This window comes from Euprymna scolopes, chromosome 15 (assembly GCF_053919585.1).
Source record: "Euprymna scolopes isolate OS-2025 chromosome 15, ASM5391958v1, whole genome shotgun sequence".
Classification (NCBI taxonomy): Eukaryota; Metazoa; Mollusca; class Cephalopoda; order Sepiida; family Sepiolidae; genus Euprymna; species Euprymna scolopes.
Window position 1 is genome coordinate 82243274 of NC_136496.1, and position 19407 is coordinate 82262680.

Sequence of the window (19407 nt, forward strand, 5' to 3'; positions counted from 1 at the left end):
ATGATGTTTCTTAATCCGCGGACCGGGGTGACTTCCTCTACGTCTCCATACTGGCTTAGGATAGCCCCCAGTTGTTTGGCCTCCATATAGCAGGGGACGTTTAGAGCAGAAACATTTGCTCTCCTCTTGTTCATATAGATGGGTTGGAGCTTTATGTTCCTGCTCTGATGGCAGGTCCTGGACAGCCTGACTGCGTCTTCGGAGGTGGGGAGCAGAACATCCCACTGTGCGTAACTCCTTCTACAGATGTAGTTGGCGGGAATGTTCTGCTCCAGCAACACGTTCATCATGGTGTCCTTGTTGACGCCCGTCAGACCCCTTGTCTTGGTGTCTGAAGTTATCAGCGAGAGCACTCTTTTCTCCAGAACTTCCACTTGACCCGGGAGGGGTTGGATGTTGTTCCCCTGGGTATACTCCTTGTAAGTGGAGTCGAAGAGTGCTCTGTAGTCTTCAGGCGTCAACTTCCCTTGCTGCTCTTTGGGGCCCCATGCCGGTCCTCCATCCTGGTGGGTGTCAGCTGGACTCGGGTTGGGGGGCGTAGCTGGTGTTGTGGGGCTCTCCATTGTCATGGGCATTTTTGGTTTCGGAACGGGGCCGTTACCAGGCAAAGTAGGCCATTGTGTCTTTGGCGTTGTTTCGTCCTGGCTTGGTTTGCTCTCCGGGCCGCTCCCCTTTCTTATTTTCTTCCTTTGCTGGGTGGCTGTCCCCTTGGGGGATGGAGGTGTCTCCCCTTCTGGTGCCGTGTTCCCAGCTGGAGCCTTGGTGGGTACTGTCAAGGGTGTCTCTCCTTCCAACTTGCTTTTGTTACCACTGGCCGGAGAGTCACCCCTTTTCCGTATTTGGTCCTCTTGGGGAGTGTTGGGGGGCCAATCACTGTCTTCCCCGCCGAATAGTGAGCAGATGGAGGCTATTACGTCTTCATCCAGCGCCTCGGTTTGGTCCGCGGTGCTGTTTTCCTCCTTTTCTGTTGGGAGTCGCCCTTTGGGGGAGCGGGGGATGGGTTCCCCGGTCTTCCTCCCTTGGTTCTGCCTTCCTGGGGTGTAGCTGGTTGGCTGGGTTCTGCACTTTCCCCAGCTAGTGACTTAACGGCAGCTTTTTCCGCTGGGTTGCCCTCGTGGGGAGCGGTTGCAGGTGCTTTTCGGGGGGTCGCCGCGGGCTGCGGCCCTACCCTCCCGCTTTCTTCCAAGGTCGCCGCGCGCCGGGGCCCTACCTTGTTTCCTGGCGCCGTCTCGCCGGGAGATGCATCAGCTCCCTCACATAGGGAGTCGTTAGCAGTTGAGATGCTGCGCATTTGGGGTGACGTACCCCTCCTGCCTGGCATCGTGGCGGTTGCACTGGCCGCTGGCGCGGACCAAAGTGTAGTGGGGGAAAAGAAAACCCAGGGGAATGGAGGGGGAGGAGCGGACTTTGAAGAAATTAGAGTTTTTGACTTCCCCTCACGGGGATGTCGGGTTAGCAGCTCAGATCCCCCCGCGAGGGGGGAGAGCAGAGAAGAAAGACGCAGTGGGTGCTAGCGGGTCAGAGTGCCGCGTCGCAATTAAGAGAGAGAGGGGATAGGCATCCCTGCCCACAGAGGGGAGCAGAAACGAAGCACCCGCCCTACCCCACGTCACCCTACCCACTAACTTACCCCAACGGAAGCGAGAAAGAGAACCCTGTCTGCTCGATCCACTGGGAGAGCAGCGAAGATAGACAAAGTTTGGGCCTGGCAGGTCAGAGTGCTGCTCAGGCAATTAAGTGTGGAGAAATTAGACCATCCCCTGTCTCTAGAGGGAAGAGACCGGGACGAAGAAAAAACGCATGCAAAAAACAACAAAAGCAGGTCTCAACTACCAGCTAGTGGTGCTGGTCCCGAGATTCCAGTCTCCCAAAAAAGGGGATCGGTTTCCGGGTCCAAGCTCCCACAAATGTGGAGTCGGTCCTTTAGGTCCTGACTCCCCAAAGGAGGGGGTCGGTCCTTGCTAACCAAGGTTAGTATGAAAACACCTTAACCTAGCCCGAAAGCCCGGTGGCGGAAAGTTTAGTAACTGAGAGAACAGATGGTATTTATTTGCTCCCCCACTGAGCAAATTAGGCACAAGGCCGTTTTTAATGTGAGGTAAAAACCAGCTCCCCTAAAAGGGGTCACTCTGGTTTCCAAAAATAATAATTGTCCCAGTATAGAGGGTTTCCCCTCCATTGACTGGTACAAATTATCTTAAGTGTAGTATCTGCCGGAACAGATACTACACTTTGATCTTGACCAAAAAGTGTAACTGCATAGTATCCCTTTCAAATTATGTCCCAAATAGTAGCTCCTTACATCCACGTAAGGAGCTACTATTTGGGACATAATTTGAAAGGGATACTATGCAGGGAGTTGCGCAGCAAAATGTCTGTTTACATAACACTTGAATTTCTGTATGTCATTACAGTCAGGAAAGCAGGAACCCGTAGGGGGAATTCCAAAATCTAGCAGTAAGAGAGAAGACATTATTAGAGTATAACATTTTCCGGGTTCTAAGGATCTCTACTGTGTAAGGGTGGATTTTTATTGCTTGTTGAGTTAATTGGGGGTATTTACGTCGAGGGGGTACAACGGCTTGGAATTCGTTAGAGCACTTTCCATTAAAATATTTGTAAAATCGACACATGGATGCAACATTTCGTCGATGCGATAGGGGTCAAGTTAGATAGACAGAACTGGACCTATTAGGTTGGTATCTCTTTTTCGAACCCTGTCTAGGAGAGAACTAGTAGAAGATGCACCAGCCCAAATGTGGCAAGAATACTCCATACATGGGAAAATAGTCTTGGCAATATTGACCGTTACCATTCACTTATGTCTCCTATCCACTACAGACTGGATGTCTTCCTCTAAGGTGTCAGCCATTTCTTTAGATATGTGTTCATTCGTTTTCACGTGCCTGTTATAGAGCGTGGTATACACAGTATATATATATATATACCCATCTCAGAGACGATTTTATTGGAGAGGACATTTATAAATAAGAGGAATAATAAAGGTTTAAGGATCGACCCTTGAGGTACACCGACATTTATGTCATGTTGTTTTGGCGTAGGTCCATCAAGGACAACCTAGGATTTTCTCTTTTTTAAGAAAGATTTGATGATGTTAAGTATTCGTCCAGTCATACTGTATGATTTTATTTTCATGAGACGACCATCGTGGCCGTCAAAGGTCTTAGATATATCTAAAGCTACTACCCTCCCCTGCCTTATCCACTTTCAGAGATTAGTTAGGATATCTGTAGTAGAACGGGCTGATGAGTGCAGGAGCGTGTCTATATATTTATAAAATTGTATGAAACCTTCTCGTTTGTTTGTGTACGTGTGTGTGTTTCTCGTGTTATACCTTATTTTCTTTTTTTTTTCTTATTTACGGTAAATCAATTATTTGTTAAAATAAAAAACTGCTTTGGTTTTCTACCATAATATTTTTTGATTTCGACAGAATTTGTTGAAAATCTTCTTTTAATCAAGCGATTTAATTACGAAATTAAATCTACTAGAATTCGTTTCTCTTACATCCTAAACAAATCAGCCATTTTAATCGTTCGTTAATTGTTGAAAAAATAATGAATTCCTTCGTGCCCTACGAAATTTGAAAGAAAATTGGAAACATCTAAGGAATTCACTTCCGCTTTTAAAAGGAGAAAATATCCCTCCTGCATAGAAAACACAATTCTACTAATGTTAGATCATGAAAAGAGTAAGGCCACACTGATGTAAACTGATCGGCTGATTGGTTGAACGAGAGTTAGAGAGAGGAGCATTTGAAATAGTCGAACGGCGTAAATTCTTTAAGAAATTATGAAACGACTCACAACCCGGCTAGTAAAAGTTTCTAGAATTAATTATTCATTACATGATGCTATTGTTGGCATTGGTTTACCCGATATCTTTTTGTTAGCATTCGTTTTAGAAAGATCGAGTACTTACAAGAGGGACCAAGTGAAATGCTTCTGTGGAACGAATTGGATTCGAACTTGGTATACTTAGTTGTCAGTCCGACTCGCTAACCATGTAGCCACCGTCATCTAGGAGTAGAATTGATTAATTAAAAAAATGTAATATTTTACACGGCTTGTGGTCATTGATTCACCGATCTAGTCTGAGCATTATGATAAGTGAAATTAAAACTGACCAGATGATCTATACGGACGTGGAGATCAGATAAAGCCGCTTGGACGATTACGGAAAAATATTCAATAATAACCAAAGAATTTATTACCCAAATCCTAATTAACGTAAATTATTTGCATGTTTTAGTCTGTTGTAATTATCTTGTTTTTTGCCATTTTTTCACTGTTCAGGTCATTGTATTCTCCGACCTCCGCCAGTTACCAATAAAATGGTGAATTCACCAATCAAGTGATTTAAAGTTTAGAGAGAAAATTGAACCGATCTTACTCTATCTAGCGATGTTCAGTTGTCTTGTATAGCGTACGGAAGTAAAGTTTTGTCGGGAATGAAATGATCTTTTTATTATAATCGTGTTATTGTACTATTTTAGCTATTTCATAAAATTTTCGAAAATTATAGCTTGTGCTCTTTTAGAAATTTTCCACATACGATAATGTTATCTACGGAGACGAATGTATCGGATAACTTCGTCTATAGATCTCTACTGCTGATATAACACTTTAAGAAATCATTACTATCGCTAAATTGGTCCTGTATATGACCTAAAACTATATCCAGTGGTGAGGCCCCAGCTTGAGGGCTTTGGGGAGTGTGGAGCCACCCTTTAATTATATTGCTCCCAGGTCCACTCTAACCTGGAGTGGTAGTACCTGTTAGGGTCCCAACTATGTGTTAAATAGAAACCGACTTGAAAACAACAAATATATTATATTAAAAAACTTTTCTTCAAAATCTTTGGATTCGGCATTAAATAGCCCGAAAAGGGTTGATATACCGTAAACAAAAACACCCAACCAACCTATCGCTAAAAGCGCTTATTAAAAGACGGAATGAATCCATTTTGCATTGGCGTCACCATAAACATTATAAAATTAAGGTTCGTTTCTAGAATAGTGGCGCTGGCGTAAAACATGGTTTCTATCCATGCAATACAATCTATATCCAGAGAGCCTGACATCAACTCCGAGAGATCTGAATCAATCGTTATTCGTGGAAATGTTAAAAAGTCAGGTATCTCTGACTACATATGAAAGAAAAAAGAACCCATCTAGGCGTATGAGATGAAGTCACAATTATAGACAAAGAAGAATATATGGTAGGTTCAATTCATGGTGATAATAAAAATGCAATTGTGAATTAATTGAGACTTTTATCCGTTAATATAATAGATGTGAGTTAGCTATGCCATAAATTTGATAAAAGGTTCCGTTTGAAATTCTCTTATGATTACCGAAATATTTAAACCTTGTAAAAATAATATTTAAGATGAGAACAATTGTCCGAATAATCCAAATAATAAAAATTGTCAGTTTTCATTTCAAACGTTTCAAAAATAAAACACGGTTTTGTTTTCTCCAGGAAGACAAAAGAACTCATACAATTTAATTTGTTTCCATAAACATTAATCCTGAAGAAAATCTAGTTTCTTTCCGTCCTTTGGAAGGCTTCAGAATCTCGTTATAATGCCGATGTCTTCCGCGTAAATATCATTTTAGAAAAGTTTTTCTTGTTATTTTCTATTATTTTAGATCAGGAAATAGCCACTACAATGATTTATTCCGTGGCTGGAGAAATGCAAAAGTGATTGTGAATCTTTTACATTGGATGTTAAAAGGTTGACGATGCCAAAAGTTAAAAGAAGCCAACATTAATTCAAATCAGATTACTTCCATCTGAAGCAATGTTTGTCATTAGTCGAAATACATTTCTTTCTACACGCGCATTGGGTGGGTGGAATTGTTTGACAAAATCTTTTAGAAGAAATCAGAAGAGCCTGTGTTATTTAAAAGCAAAAAGCGAGAAACTGCACAATTTCCCTAAAGAAAAAATCGATACCGAATAAGAGCAGATCAAAGATTTAATTTTGTTTAACAAATCCTCAATGAAATTTTTTTTTTAAAAGTGCATTTTTTTTCGTTTTGTCAGCCAATAGCATTTCTTGTTACTTTATGTATAGTTTCTTTAATTTGTTCGTAAATGGGGGTTTCACTGCGCCAACAATTCGATCAAATGTTTTCTATTATATTTGTGCAGAAAAATTTACGCCAATTGCACACGTCGTTTGACAAACAACAAAAATTAAGCGTTCGAAAGCCAATCACAAATTAGCGATTGAGATAAAGACCACGCGTGATCAAACATAAATGGTGTTCATGGCAATCGCTTTTTCTCCTCATAAAAATTTGCAGGATTTTACTACGAATATTGACAAACCGGATGTTGCTTCATGTTATAATAAGTGCATGATAATTAGGGCTATGACAACAGCATATTCTTACCATTGTTTTCACTCACGGGTATATATCCCACACAGTTAGACACAATCAACCGAGAACCATATAACTCTACATAAAAGCATATAAGATATCAACGGATACCCACTCGAGGGTCAAAACAATGAAAAGAACATGCTGTTGTCATATCCCTAATAATAATACCAAGCAACCTGATATATCATCATATTCGATTTAACGTCCATTGTACATGTCGGAATGTGTTGGACGGCCTTCAGAAATTGATTTGCAATTAACCTATCGCTGGTCAGGTCTTGACTAAGCCATACTTCTCTCAAATCGATCTTTATCGCTTCCACCTATGTTTTCATTGTTTTATCTCTGCAAACCGGTCTTGCTACATCAACTGTTCTACATGTAGCAACTTAAAGAATTCTTATACATTATTTCAATACTTCCTGACCTAAAATGCACCAAACATTGATGTTATTGTTTTCCCCTCACGATTACAAAACTTAGTCATGCAAAGTGAAAACAAGAAAACAGCAAAAACAAGCAGTATGACTACATATTTGAAAATAGTAAAAAAAAATGTGTACGATAAAAATTTTACCTAAATGTCTGAACCCGAAAGAGTTGATATGTCGTAAAACGAAACAACAAAACCAACCATCACGAATCAATATTTGAGGATATACACTTGAATCATAAAAACTTTTTATCCAAAATTAATGGATTCGGCCTTAAATAATCCGAAAAAGATTGATATTATTAATAAAACAGAACAACAAAACCAACCTATTCATTCAATTGGGACCAAACTTACAAAGTGCTCTGTTCTACATACATCTCCCGATACTGTCCATATTTGATTTTTCTATGAAATTTTCAGATCTACAATATCAGATGAATCATAATTTGTCTACCTACTTTGCTCAATCAAAACCTGTCAAAGAAAGGACTTGTCCTGCCTTGATAGAATTCAAAATAGACTTCGTAGCCTCGTAGGAGATGTCCTTTTCTCTTCGCTGCAACCTCTACGTCACAGAAGAGATGTTGCGAGTTTTTCTCTGCTTTATCGTTATTTTCATGGAAAGTATTCGACTGAGCTTCAATCTATGGTCCTCCCTCACCAAACTTTCACAAGAAACACTCGTCTAGTTGAAAACACTATTCCCCCCACTCTTTATCTGTGCCTAAACCTAAACGTAGATTCTATGAACAAAGTTTCTTTCTTAGAACTGCACGCCTGTGGAACTGTCTTCCGTTTTCCTGCTTTCCAGCTGATTACAATATAGTTGTGTTCAAGTCCAACGTAAACAAGTTCTTGATGACCCGTTCCACTTAAGTTAACAAATTTACTGAATTTACATTACTAACGATTGCTATATTGTCCAATTGACTACTGTACACTCTTAACCCTTATCCTTGAGTGGTATCTGGGCCTTGATAAGTTGTTATGCCTATGTAAAAAAATCACTCAGTCTTGAATTTCAGATGCATCTAAATCTCATCGTACACATCCCATTCGCTTACATAATGTTGCGTAACTTTGATTGTTACTTGCTGTCTCGATTCTATTTAGTGCCATTTAATATAAATAATACAAATTTTCAGTTATCTCAACAGTTACGAAACAAAATACGGTTCTGTTTGTCCAGCAACAAAAATGAGTCCTGCAATTTGTACTTCATCTCATAAACGTAAATCTGGCCAAAAATTATTTCAAGATTCCAAGCATTGGTCCTTTTACAGCAAGGATAAAATTCTGTGTTTCAGCCTATGCGACCCAATCACCAATTATATATTTTTTTATTCTATTTCATTCCAAACAAGGAATATTATCCCGGAGATGTAAATCGCTACTATGTTTAGAGACTAGATTTAGCAGAGGCGTCCAAAGTTGGAAGTTGTGCAATGTTCTATATTAAATTTAAATTTCTGCATATCGATACAGTCGGGAAAACACGCGTCCTGAAAAGAAAACTATTAGAGTAGAAAGTTTTCTGGCAGCTGGGGATCTCTACGCTGAAGGGGTGGGATTTATTTCCTAGCCGGGTTTATACGATGTATTTATGTTATAAGGGTACACATACAGTGAGTTTATCGAAGCACATACCATGGATTTACCTGTAAATCAAATACATTAATTGAACATTAAGGCGATGTGACAGGAGATGGAAGTTAGTAGACAGTGCGGCATCTGTTAGGTTAGAGACTATTTTTTGCACCTTTTCTAAGAGAACTAGACTAGTTGCTGGTGCACCGGTTTATGTGTTAACAATATTCAAATTTCCGGAATTTCTTTTGTCTTTCCAACGAGACCAACGTAATTTTTTGTTAAGCAATATTGCGATATTTCTATCTATTATTGTCTACAGCATGTTTTTACGACTACATCGTCACTTATCTAATAAATTCCTGTGCGTCTTTAAAATAAAGCACTGGCCCAAAACAATTGATGGAGAAAACGTGTGGTCGCTGTCCCTTAAAACAAGATAGGAGATGCCCTTCTAACTTTAATATTTAAATAAGTATTCATGTATCAGGTCTGTTTTCGGAGACATAGATGATCATGACTCAGCAGTCCCGTTTGGACCGTTCCACCATGATGTTATTTGCAGTATAGTACCTACAGTAGGTTGCAATTAATTGCTATAATGGTAGTACTCATACAAAGTGGGTAGTCTTAAACATTGTTCCTCAGTCAGTATTATTTGCCTAACACGACGAAGAGTTGACCAATTCCGGAATAAACTATCAGGCTATTCAGCAGTTTATCCACCATCTGCTTGCCGTGACTTCACGTACTCTGATCAGAGGCGGAAGGAGGCTTTGGGTACTCGACCTTGCCTAAGGATCGCCACTGACTAGCGGAAGGAATGAGGCACCTTACTGCTCCTGTTGGTCGAAGTACTTCCACCCCGACACCATATACAGCGCTAAGTGTTCCCAAGCTAAGCTCATCGTTAATTCATTTCGGTGATCTGGCGAGAATCGGTGTGCAAACGCGATTGTGTCGTATATTGCTTTAATGGTAACTTTTCTGATTCATTTTGGCAGATATTGACGGGTGAGGGCGGTGGTTATCGATAGGGACTGACGAGGTGAGTGTTCCAAGTTCAAATCCAGTTCGTTCCACAAAATCACTTTCACTCATGCTGTTGGCAACATTCACGTGACTCCTCCCGAAAGTCGCCGATGGATTTTGGCTAAAATAATATCGGGGAAATCAATCTTCGAATTCGTACGATATGATGATTTTGACATATTTTATTTCGCTGATCAAATTCATTTTCAACGTTTCCAGATCCTATTCACCTTTACATCCGTCTGTTTAAGATTTTCTTTCTCTGCCAGAATTTCAATATTTATGCTTAATGTTTTCTTTTTACCTTTTCTATTCGATACATTTAAATTTCTTACAATTTAATCGATATAACACATTTGCGTGCATTTCATTATTGATACGTTGTCTATCGTTTGATCTCCTCTTTTATCCTGAGATTTCGTTTTCCATATGATGCATATGTGCATGGCCTCACAGAAAAATAGCACGCCCCGTTTTGTAGCATCCAAAAAGCAGAGGGCCTCTTTTGTTATCCAGCAGAGGATGAGTAAGTAATTAGGGACTTATAGGAAAATAATGTCAGAAATCTTTTGAAATTGTAACAGGTTATTGAAAGTACATACGGAGCAGGAAAAGGGTCAGTTTTTATTTTAATCAGCGAGACGAGGGCCGCTCTCAAACTAGATATTAGAGCAACTCAACCATGTATATATTGTATGATTTATTTCTGTGATATTTCCCAGTTGTATATCATTAAGAAAGTAGGAAATACAGCATGAAACATTCAGAGGGTTTTTTTTCACTTCAGTATTTCTTTTTAGAGAGATAGTCCTTTTCTGTGAATTTTCTTTTTATTAATTTCGTTCCTGTTATTTTCAAGAAACTCCGCTTTAAATCGTTTTATTCATCTCCATGATCAGCAAAATATGAATCAATAAGCTTGTTCTTCTTAGTTTTCTTTCTTTTGCTAACATCTTTTATTTTTAGTTCTTCATGTTTCTTGTTTAACCTTTCTCCTTTGTCAGCTATTGTTTTCCTATTTCATCGTTTTCTGATCTCTTCAACCTTATTCATAATTAATTATTCTTATTTCACTTATTGTAATCTGCATCTCGTTTGTAGGCTCCAGTGTACTCTCGTAATGAAATAGATTCTGCAGACCAAACAGAGAATAAAGGCCCTGGCCGGCTTCACTTAGAAAAGGATAGATTTCGGGTGACACCTATTTAACCTTCACCTTGGTACGTTCCAGCAGATACTCGCGACTAAGAGTGTGTTTTTTTATATATTTACACAACTAACTAATCTTTGGATTGATATTTTTATTTAAAAAATAAATTAATTAATTAGCAATAATAATAATAATAATAATAATAATAATAATAATATCTATAAAAAATCAATTTTGATTGTGAATAAATAATATAACGCGTTATTATTATTATTATTATTATTATTATTATTATTATTATTGGCTCACAAGAAACTTTCACACAGGCCATCAAAGATCTCTCCTTGAATCGGCCTGTGGTGTTCCCTCGAAGCTGAGTGACAACAAGTCTCTCCTGATTTCCAGTACTCTCCATCTCTTTCGATAGTATTTGCAAATAAATTTGCATTATCGCAACAGCTGGTTGCCATTGGTTTCTCGTTGGCAGCGGCTGACGGTTTTCAGTGGATTTTGAGTCACAATAAACCTCCCCAAGGTCGTAGTTCTTTTTGTACTTATCCTGCGGAGATCTAGTCAGTGCGCTTTCCTCGATCTTTCCTTCCTCCTTGACTCTACTTAGCTGATTGGTCTCTTTTTTTTTCTTCTTTTTTTAGGGGGGGGACAGTGATGTGGCAATGGTGTGTGGATGGGTGTAGGGTTAGAGAATTTATTAATCCACAAATTAATTTTGTGTCAATATATAAAGGAAACGCACTCATCGTTACAAAAATCGACTCGAACGTACTAAGATGAAGGTTAAATCGGTGTCATCCCAAATATATCCTTTTCAAAGTGACGCCGGCCGGGGTTCTTATTCCTTGAATGGTCCGATTCTGCATACAATTAAGATTGCCACTTTGTGTGAGATTGCTTCACTGTTCTATTTTCTTTTGTGATCCATCTTTATCGCCTGAGTTTTTTTGGTTTGTTGTATTGGCTATTTCTCCTAGCCTGAATTTGGTTTGTGACATCCTTGCATCTGAAGTTAGAAGAGTATTATTAGACAGTGTCTCTAAGTTTACTATCTCGTAAGCACGTGCTGGTCGTGGCACAGGGATATTTCTTCTAACACCGATGCCTTTTATTATTTTTTCGTTATTTGGAAGTTGTTGCAACACCAAGGCCAGACTTGCTTATTATATGGCCCTGTCAGAGAAACAGTGTTTAGTTCCATCCTTAATATAAAATTAATATCACGCAATAGCACAAATAATCCGAGTTGGCCAGTGAAAGATAGACAGTTGAACATTAAATACAGCTGAAACAGAAAACGTTTTTCTTAATTACATATGACATGAATTAGATTAGGAGAATTTTTAAACAAAATTTTACAACTAATTTTTATTACTTATTCGTTAGGAGTTTCATTTTAATAAAAGTTGGTATTAAGTCACTGATAATTAGTCAGTTATTGTTCACTGATAATAAACAGTGGTGTTCCATAGAGTCTGAGTGGTAATACGTCTCGCCAGATTTCAAGTACTCTCTATCTCAATCGACAGCCATTGAAAATAACTTTACATTTTCGCAACAAACGTTTACCATTGACTTCTCGTTGGCAACAACCGTTCTCTTGAATTTGAGTGGTAATAGTATCCGCATGATCTGAATACTCTTCGAACCTTTCCAGTAGAGTTTTGGTCATTTCTCTTCCTCCCCAGTCTTTCTACACTCCTTTACGATCACTTTGCTGTAGTTCCAGCCAAGGTAGGTGTTATCACGTGTGTGCGTGCGTGCGCGCGTGGTTTTTAAATGTCAGTTTAAATGGTTTCTAACAGTTTCAGTTCCCTTGGATCCGTAGAATATTCTTTTCATATTTTTGTGCTATTTCTATCTCAACTTACCTATTGTTGGTTAGCATTATGGATGTTTATAACTTTCCCTTATGTTGAATAGCGGGAGACATTTTTAAGGATGACGCTGAGTTCATATTGGGCCAATATAATACACGAACATAACGATGATGATGATGAGAGGGAGACATTTATACATATTACGATAGTGATGATAGGGAGAGAAACATTAATATATCAGTTCTTATATTTCTTATATCACATATAGAGAGGAGGAGGAAAGATACATATTCTTGGAAGGGTTAGGCAATGTTCATAATAAGATGATTAACGCATTACCTTTTGGGTGTTGAAATATGACACATGACAACAGTTTTACAAAAACACAAAGATGATTCTTTATTCATTGGACCGGTCGAATGATGATGACGTCAGGAATTCAAATTCGGAATCTACATAGTTTAATGTTCTTCCTTTCGCTTCCAAAGGGTCAGCTGACCACTGACTGACAACTGCCTGACTCTCAGCTCTCTCTCTTTCTCTCTCTCTCTCTCTCTCTCTCTCTCTCTGACAGACTAGCAGACTGACTCTGAAATTCGAACCCATCGAACTATATGAGGAATCGTCCTTTTGCTATGACGTAAGAAGTGTGTTTCCCAAGCGTGACCAATTCACGTGGCTATGCATGTTTTTCCAAAACACACTTCTCCAAACAAAGAATCCTCTCCAGGCCTATTTTTTTTAACCTAACCTATTTTTTAACAATGTATTTTTAATTTGTATTGTTCATTCTTTTTAGCTGACATTTTTAATATGCAGTTTCATAAAAGAATGAACAATCAATTCTTTGTACAACATAAACAATATCTAACTATTTATAATAGAATTTAACAATAGACCTTTTTAACATTCCTATTTCTGACATTCTATTTTTTAATCTTGCTTAAAGGTTCAAGTCTCGGCTTATCCTAATCTCATTTTCACTTATCTAATGTTCTTCCTATTTACATGGAAAGGGACAACCTTTTTTCCTGTAACACTTATACATTTAGGTAAAGCATCATGAATGTGAAAACCGAATGCCGACGTTAGGATAACGTTGTGCACCATTTGATCAAATTGAACTATAGATATCCAAGTGTGTGTGTGTGTGTGTGTGTGTGTGTGTGTGTGTGTGTGTGTGTGTGTGTGTGTGTGTGTGTGTGTGTGTGTGTGCGGTCTTCGAGTTCAGTGGAAGTCACTGTATAACTTTCCCTTATACATTTAGGTAAAACATACTAATCCCAAATTATGTATAACGCTGGTTTGTTTAGCAAAATATACCTGACACCAAATCTCTATTATAATAAGATTCAGTACTGACTAAGATGATGTATCCTGGATGGTGGATAATTGTTCTCACACGACCACTTTATCACTTTCGTGTAGAGAAATCGTATTAATTCCATATGTAACGCTCGATTGTTTTGAAAAAGGTGTCTGACACCAAATCTCCGTTATAATAGGAATGAGCATCAACTAAGATGGTGGACCCTGAATGATGGATAATTGTTGGTCTTGTGTGAACATAAGAACAAAGAATCCGAAAACGTTTCCCCAGTGATTTCGTCATTGTTGTCTTTGTGACTCTTGACGTCGCATACAAATTGCTTGTTTATCAGCCCCCTTCTCTTCGCCCACCCAGAAAAACAACAGTAAAAGCAGTATTTCAGTATCAACCCAGAAAAGAATTTATATATATATATATATATATATATATATATATATATATGAGTATTTTATTTAATCACAAAAATTAATATACAAAGATATAATTTTATGTGTAAATTTTCAGTATTTACTTCAACAGTGCCCGATACATAGGTAGAGCTAGGTAATAAGTTATGAAAACATATATGGTAATTAAGCTACACATTCGTCAGGAAAATTCGAAAAGTTGTGGCTAGCGCTAGCCACAACTTTTCGCATTAGCCTGACGAATTCTCACGAGAATGAAACGCAAATATTCTGTGTAGCCTAATTATCATATATATTTTCATAACTTATTACTATATATATATATATATATATATATACACACATATATATATACATATATATATATATATATGTATATATATATATATGCATATATATATATACATATATATATATATATATGTGTGTGTGTGTGTGTGTGTGTGTGTCTTTGTGTATGTGGGTGCTTGTGATCTTTGTATGTTTCCTAAAGAAAGAAAACTTAGAGAATATACATAAAATCTAAAAGTGTATTTGTATGTCAAATTTACTGTCGTGTTTCTAAACCACTTTGTGCACCCGTATGGTAACTATGACGTCATGACCCTCTTTTATATCGTATCTTTATTAAATTTACATTATATTCATAACACTTTCCGGAAACAAAGAAAACAAAAGTGGAAAATCGTATATATAAAAATGCAACACCTTCCAAATGGTTTCCATTCTCAGCTTCACAAATTCATACACCTTCCAAAACATTATCAATAAAGATTTACACATTACTTAATTACAATTTGATTCCCCGACTTCATTCTCACGTTTTCCTTCAATTTCTTTGGAGTTTCATGTTTGTTAATGCAAACTTTTTCTTTGAGATACCCCACAAGAAAATATAGTCAGTCTAACCGTATGTATTATTGACCCCATTTGTTGAAACCATAGTGCAGGTCTATCTTGAATTCTTAGACGCAGGAAGTTTTCAATGATAGTCCGGTAGTTTACTTCAGTCACGCTGACAGCATTTCTCTCTTCGTTCTCAAAGAAATAAGTCCTGATAATCTCCTCTGCCGTCATTATATACCGTGCCTTGCACTTTATGGTTTGTAAATGTTTTGATGAATGACTCTCGGATCTTCAAAGCCACCAAATCCGCATTTGAAGATGTTAATGTAATGCTTTTCATCTGACATCATTAAATTTCTCAGAACCATTTTTCTCGTAATGAAATAGATTCTGAGGACTAAACAAGAATAAAGGTCCTGGCTGGCTTCACTTAGAAAAGGACAGAGTTAAGGTGACAACGGTTTAACTTTAACCTTGGTACGTTCCAGCGGATTTTCGCGATCAAGAGTGTGTTTTTATTATATATTTACACAACTTTAATTAATCTTTGGTTGATATTTTTATTAAAAAAATAAATAAATAAATAATAATAATAATAATAATAATAATAATAATAATAATAATAATAATAATAATAATAATAATGATAATAATAATAATAATAATAATAACAATAATAATAATAATAATAATAATAATAATAATAATAATAATAATAATAATAATAATAACGAGTTACATTATTTATTCACAATCAAAATTGATTTTTTATGGAGAGTGCGTTTATTTACAAATTACAAAAACTATTTAAACCAAAATTTGGATTGATATTTTACCAAATGCAGTCTTACAATTAAAATGTTGATTTTTAACGGCATTCGGGTCTGTTTTGAACGAATATCACATTTAAAATCTTCCGAAAACTTTTTACTGTGCTCAAAGCTACTTTGTATAAATACCTGTAGAAGTTTGTACAAATTTGAAAGATTAACATTTGTGGTTAATGTTGCGCCTGTTCTTTCTTTCAAAACCAAAATCTTGAATTATGACCGCATATTTCTATCGAGATTGATAATCTTCGAGTTTTAAGTATTGAACTAGCTAAACTTTGCAAGGCAAAAGTTTTCAGCTGTGCAGAATATTTTTAAAAAAAAACTTCGAGACATCGCAAGGTGTGTGAGACATCTTCATGTCATTGTATCAGGATTCTATTCATTCCTTGGTTTCATTTAACGCTGCGAGATCTTCCAGCTCGCAGACTATCCCTTACTGCTCTGATATGTTCAAGGCGACGAACTCTGCTCTAAACTGTGTAGACATTTGGACTAGATCTCACTTGAAAATGCTGTCGATAAGCTCATTTCTTTAATAATTGGCCCTTGATTCTGATAAAACAATTTAAAAGTGTTATTGATATTGCTAAAAGTGACGAAGTTGAAAATATCAGAAAGTTTGTAAAAGTAAGAATATTTATTAAAGATATTTTATCACAACTTGACTCCAGCTCAGATATGTCAATAATAATTGTTCCAGCGTGGAAAAAATGGAAAAATCAACTTTGATTAAAATTAAACCACAGTAAAAAGTTTTCGGAAGTTTTTTTTTTCTGGGAGACTTGGAATATGCCAAAAATGTCAAGTTTGAATTATAACTAAATGTTCAACCGAGTTTTAAACTGATGTTCTATTCGCATTCTATTCGCATCATTAAATCAAACTGACGAAGAATTAAACATATTCAAAAAATCAGAGTATAGAAAGTGTGCTTTTCTAAAATCTACATAAAATAGTAAAGAGATCTTTATTTGTGCAGATTCCTTTACCGTATTAAATCATGCACGAAAGGACTACCAATACCTTCTGTCCTATCCAGAAGAGATATTTGTTCAACTCAACGGCGAAAAAAATTATTCAATGGTTGAGTAAGTGATGCTTATCTACAAATACAAATATGGCCGAGGAGGGCTCAAAGCTACTTTGTATAAATACGTATGAAGGTTTGTACAAATTTGAAAGATTAACATTTGTGGTTAATGTTGCGCCTGTCTTTCTTTCTTGCATTCATTCATTCATCATTTACTTACTCGTTTTATTTCCTTAATACATTCGTAATCTAACTTCTATGGGATACCTTTATTCGCAATAAAAAAAAACTTTTCCTTTCAAATAACAATTAAAACTTGCTTGGAACGACAACTGTTTTATACCGTTTGTCATTTTCCATTTCTTATAAATATCTAAGTCACATATTCGCCCCTTAACTGTGATTAAAGTCATAAAAATTTCTTGAAGAAATAAATAGTCTATAATATATATGGATCCTGATCTCTCCTCTCTCTCTCTCTCTCTCTCTCTCTCTCTCTCTATCTATATATATATATATATATATATATATATATATATATATATATATATATATATATATATATAATTGTTTACTATAATAATTACATGCCTACAGACACTAGTGTTTCAGCCTTCAGGGTATCTTCAGTGCAGGGTGTTACGATTAAGAGCAGTCGATAGATTTGAACCCGGCGACACAAGCCATTTCTGGCTTGATTAGGAAGGATCGTATCCATTCGGCTAATGTTAACCGCGTGACATAACGTTGAAATTAAACATTTTTATTTTATAAAGTTTTTTTACGTCAGTCAGAGTGATCTAATCATTATATGACGATCTATGCATAAGAGCTAAATTGACCGACTTAATTCAACTGAAAGTGCTCAACGATAAAAAACGAGTTTCTTAACGGAGCTGACATAATATATATATATATATATATATATATATATATATATATATATATATATATATATATATATATATACTAGCAAAAGTACCCGTCGTTAACTGGGTTCAAAAGCAGCCTACAGAAAATGGACTCTGATTATTAAAGTATGATAGATTATGAAAAGGAAGGGTTGTAAAGAGATAGCTTCGAATTTGAAGGTATCAAAACCAAAGAAAAATATGAAAGTAAAAATAAAATAGATAAACCCCATAATTTATTATACCATACCTGTTAACACTGAAACACGTATCACAATATTCTGTGGATCTATATTAAGAAAACCTTGTTAAACTTTGTGACATATTTCCATTCTATGGAGATCAGGCGCGAACGAACACCCCATAATTTAATTATACCATATTTCTTCAAACTGAAACATAATTATCAAAGTATACTTACGCAGATAGATATGAAAAGTCTTTATTAAAGTTTGTGCCTATTTCCATTCTATGGAGGCCAGGCGCGAACGCAGATCCCGCAATTTTATTATACCATTCCTATTTAAGTTAAAACATACTTATCAAAATATTATTATGTACATCTATATCGAAAACACTTGTAAACGTTTTTTTTTTAATTTTTATTTTCATAGTTTGTGTACCAGGCGCGAACGCAGACCCCAAAATTTTAATGAAGCACCGTTCTGCCAGATCAAACATATCCATTGCTGTGTCTCGATACATCTATCATTATATGTAATCAGTTTTTTAAAATAGTCAACCATATAGGAGCCCATTCGTGACCACACACACACACACACACACACACACACACACACACACACACACACACACACACAAGCACACACACATTCAGCTTTATATATTATATATAACATATATAAACTAGAAACATCACGTGACCGCTTGGATCATCCATTGAGCCTGAGTTACATTGTTTATACGAAAGAAAAGTGAACTTGCAAAGCCAGTTATTATTTTAGATATTAAATCGGAAATCATTCTTTCTGTTCGATATATCACCCTCTCTCTCTCTCTCTCTCTCTCTCTCTATCTATCTATCTATCTATCTATCTATCTATCTCTTGTAGATGATTTAGATTAAAATTACGACTAATAAGAATAATTTTTACAAGTATTTATTGTGAATAAAGCACATACAGAAAAATCCATAAAAAATCAAACGTTCTTTAACGTAGTCTTAGTATACTAACAGATATTTAAATTCAGGAGTGAATTATTTTTGTATGCACTCCTTCAAACCAGAAAAACGTTGACAACAAAATGGAAAAAGTAGACTAAAACGTAAATATAGAAAAACAGCGAAAATTATAAAATAAAGATGGAATAAGACATTACTCGACTGCAAATTGAATCACATGACTTGTTTCCTGGCAGGAAGAAAACACGGTTCTAATATTTTTGTTTATGTCATTCAAAAAAGATAAAATTAATAAAATAGCTCGAAAAAAGCATAACGTCTGAACATTGCAAAGTTAACTAAACAGCATTTTTTTTACATAAAACCACTTATAAAGGCCAAGAGACCACTCGAGGATAAGGGTTAAGAGTGTACAGTAGTCAATTGGACAATATAGTAATCATTATTAATGGA